This window comes from Malaclemys terrapin, chromosome 12 (genome assembly GCF_027887155.1).
Source record: "Malaclemys terrapin pileata isolate rMalTer1 chromosome 12, rMalTer1.hap1, whole genome shotgun sequence".
Lineage (NCBI taxonomy): Eukaryota > Metazoa > Chordata > Testudines > Emydidae > Malaclemys > Malaclemys terrapin.
Genome location: NC_071516.1, coordinates 39,824,849 through 39,829,185, shown reverse-complemented (window position 1 = coordinate 39,829,185; position 4,337 = coordinate 39,824,849).

Genomic DNA, 4,337 nt, shown 5'->3' with positions numbered 1-4,337 from the left:
GCCAACTAGACATGGAGCCATTGATTACTACCCGTTGAGCCCGACGATCTAGCCAGCTTTCTATCCATCTTACAGTCCATTCATCCAGCCCATACTTCTTTAACTTGGCGGCAAGAATACTGTGGGAAACCATTTCAAAAGCTTTGCTAAAGTCAAGGAATAACACATCCACTGCTTTCCCCTCATCTACAGAGCCAGTTATCTCCCCATAGAAGGCAATTAGGTTAGTCAGGCACGACTTCCCCTTCGTGAATCCATGCTGACTGTTCCTGATCACTTTCCCCTCCTCTAAATGTTTCATAATTGATTCCTTGAGGACCTGCTCCATGATTTTTCCAGGGACTGAGGTGAGGCTGACTGGCCTGTAGTTCCCCGGATCCTCCTTCTTCCCTTTTTTAAAGATGGGCACTACATTAGCCTTTTTCCAGTCATCTGGGACCTCCCCCGATCGCCAGGAGTTTTCAAAAATAATGGCTAATGGCTCTGCAATATCACCCGCCAACTCCTTTAGCACCCTCGGATGCAGTGCATCCGGCCCCATGGACTTGTGCATGTCCAGTTTTTCTAAATAGTCCCGAACCACTTCCTTCTCCACAGAGGGCTGGTCACCTTCTCCCCATACTGTACTGCCCAGTGCAGAAATCTGGGAGCTGACCTTGTTCGTGAAGACAGAGGCAAAAAAATCATTGAGTACATTAGCTTTTTCCACATCCTTGGTCACTAGGTTGCCTCCCTGATTCAGTAAGGGGTCCACACTTTCCTTGATTTTCTTCTTGTTGCTAACATACCTGAAGAAACCCTTCTTGTTCCTCTTAACATCTCTTGCTAACTGCAACTCCAAGTGTGATTTGGCCTTCCTGATTTCACTCCTGCATGCCTGAGCAATATTTTTATACTCCTCCCTGGTCATTTGTCCAATCTTCCACTTCTTGTAAGCTTCTTTTTTGTGTTTAAGATCAGCAAGGATTTCACTGTTTAGCCAAGCTGATCGCCTGCCATATTTACTATTCTTTCTACACAACGGGATGGTTTGTTCCTGCAACCGCAATAAGGATTCTTTAAAATACAGCCAGCTCTCCTGGACCCCTTTGCCCTTCATGTTATTCTCCCAGGGGATCCTGCCCATCTGTTCCCTAAGGGAGTCAATGTCTGCTTTTCTGAAGTCCAGGGTCCGTATTCTGCTGCTCTCCTTTCTTTCTTGTGTCAGGATCTTGAACTCGACCATCTCGTGGTCACTGCCTCCCAGGTTGCCATCCACTTTTGCTTCCCGTACTAATTCTTCCCTGTTTGTGAGCAGCAGGTCAAGAAAAGCCCTGCCCCTAGTTGGTTCCTCCAGCACTTGCACCAGGAAATTGTCCCCTACACTTTCCAAAAACTTCTGGATTGTCTGTGCACCGCTGTATTGCTCTCCCAGCAGTTATCAGGGTGATTAAAGTTTCCCATGAGAACCAGGGCCTGCGATCTAGCAACTTCTGCTAGTTGCCAGAAGAAAGCCTCGTCCACCTCATCCCCCTGGTCTGGTGGTCTATAGCAGACTCCAACCACGACATCACCCTTGTTGCTCACACTTCTCAACTTTATCCAGAGATTCTCAGGTTTTTCTGCAGTTTCATACCGGAGCTCTGAGAAGTCATACTCCTCTCTTACATAAAACGCAACTCCCCCACCTTTTCTGCCCTGCCTGTCCTTCCTGAACAGTTTATATCCATCCATGACAGTGCTCCAGTCATGTGAATTATCCCACCAAGTCTCTGTTATTCCAATCACATCATAGTTCCCTGACTGTGCCAGGACTTCCAGTTCTCCCTGCTTGTTTCCCAGGCTTCTTGCATTTGTGTATAGGCACTTAAGATAACTCATCGATCATCCCTCTTTCTCAGCATGAGACAGGAGTCCTCCCCTCTTGTGCTCTCCTGCTTGTGCTTCCTCCCAGGATCCCTTTTCCCCACTTACCTCAGGGCTTTGGTCTCCTTCCCCCTTGAACTTAGTTTAAAGCCCTCCTCACTAGGTTAGCCAGCCTGCTGGCGAAGATGTTCTTCCCTCTCTTTGTTAGGTGGAGCCCGTCTCTGCCTAGCACTCCTCCTTCTTGGAACACCATTCCATGGTCAAAGAATCCAAAGCCTTCTCTTCGACACCACCTGCATAGCCATTCATTGACTTCCATGATTCGACGGTCTCTACCCCGGCCTTTTCCTTGCACAGGGAGGATGGACGAAAACACCACTTGCGCCTCAAACTCCTTTATCCTTTTTCCCAGAGCCACGTAGTCTGCAGTGATCCGCTCAAGGTCATTCTTGTGTTTTTATTTTAAGTACAAAATAAATATGTATAACGAATTTAAAAGTATGTAATTAGTAATTTGATATGTTGGGTGGTGCCTTTTTTTTGTGTGTTCTCTCCCCCTGATATTAGAATCTGGCTACGCCACTGGCTCTAGGGTGGGGTGACTCATCCAGAAATGGATTGTGTCCCCACTCTAAGAAATCCTCCTACTGCCCTCTAAATATTGCAGTGGTTTTCATCTCTATAGGACCTTCCCAAGAGCAGTTTTGACCAATCAGAGAAAGTTCCAGGGTAGTTGACCAGTCCCAAAGCAGCTCATGTGATGCCTCAAAGAACTCTTCCCATTGTCCTCTACCAATCAGTGTCAGTTTCAGCCCTATAGAACTTCTCCCAGAGAAGAGTTTGACCAATCAGGGCAAGTTCCAAGGTGGAGGTTGCCCATTGAAATGAAGTTTGTGTGACTCTACTAAGAACTCGTCCTACCACCCTCTATCAATCAAAGTGGGTTTCACCCACATAGGCCTTCCCAGAAGGGAAACATGCCACTCAGAAGAGGCAGAGCACAAGGGTCTAGTCTGGAACTCCCAACCTCTGGGGCTTTATAGTTGAGCAATCAGCAGGACTACCCCCGGAAGCCTCATCACTGTGTGGAAGATGCCATCTTGTTTCAAGAAATTGCAGAGATGCTGAGAGGAAACATGGCCTCCTTAACCACCTCCATGAGAACTATAGAATTTGTTTTAGCTCTGGGCGTGCTTGGTCACCTGTGAAGAAAGTGCTACATCAGCTACACTTCTGAGGAGGTGGAGGGAGCTCTGGAGGGGAGCCCTTTGGTGCAACCATTGATGAATACACCGGAACTGACCCCAAGACCAAAGTGCTCATGAGGCAGACTGATGAGGTTCATGGCTGCCTATAATCTGACCCCATGAAGCAAGGTGACCACAGCTCATTGGAGTCACTGGCAGACAAGGTGAATGGAGAAGACATTGCTTGGGTTAATAGACTATAAAATGATTGTCAGTGGGGTTGTAATGGGGTAGGAACCGACTTGGAGTTGCTTAAATCTAAAAACAGGGAATTTACAGCTATTTTCTCTTCTGAAAATCTCTCAACAGCTCAAAGATGCCTGTCTAGAGAATCCAGGGGCCCTGGACAGTAGTGCATCAGAGAGTGAAGAAGAATCAGGCCTAACTTGTTTTTGCTCAGCACCAACACAAGTTGTTCAAGAGGACACTGAGCCTGAAGAGGCTGATGGTTATATCAGTTTAAGGAAGGACCTTGGCATAGAATTAACCAAACCTCTTTCATGTCATGAGAATAAGAGTTATGTGGTCTAGTGCATGTTTCCATTTGTGCTGTTCTTAATCATTGTTCTCAAGTTGTTCTGCAGTGACTCAAGAGATGAATACCAACCTTAGGGCAGATGGTTAGGAAGCAAGGTACAAACCCCAAATTGGTTGTGAACGCTATACTTAGATGTTACAGCCAGTTCTCAAGTGTGAGCTCTTCAGGGACTATAATAATCTAAATGTGGAGTCACAAACAGTCACCTCCGGTCTTGTTCTCTGACAATAAACATGTGATTGTTTTGCCTGTAACTAGATTTCAGCATTGTGGCATTGTCCAAGGAGCTGATCCTGATTTGAATCGGACAAGCTGGTATGTGCCCGGTTCCCTGGAGACATCAGCCCTGGTATTTCTGTGACTGTCATGTGGAGAAGTGGCTGAACACTACAGGGGAACACTTCAGAGGGGCACAGGGACTGGGGTGCCCCTATTGCTAACCTGACAGGCTAAGTAAGGGCTGGCAGAGCCCAAAGGAGATTTTTTAGGTGGCAACAGGCTGGTGGCACTGGGGACCAGATGCCCAGTAAATCTTCCTCTCATGGGAGATGAGGGTGAGTAACAAGGGGACTCAGAGTCTTGGGCACCCCAAGTATCATCACAGTCAGTGATGAAAGAGGAATAAGATATGACAGCATAAGGTGCCTTCAGACTGGGACAGCTAGGGCTTGTGGGATGGAAGAGGAGCAGCTCTGTGGCTGGTTGTG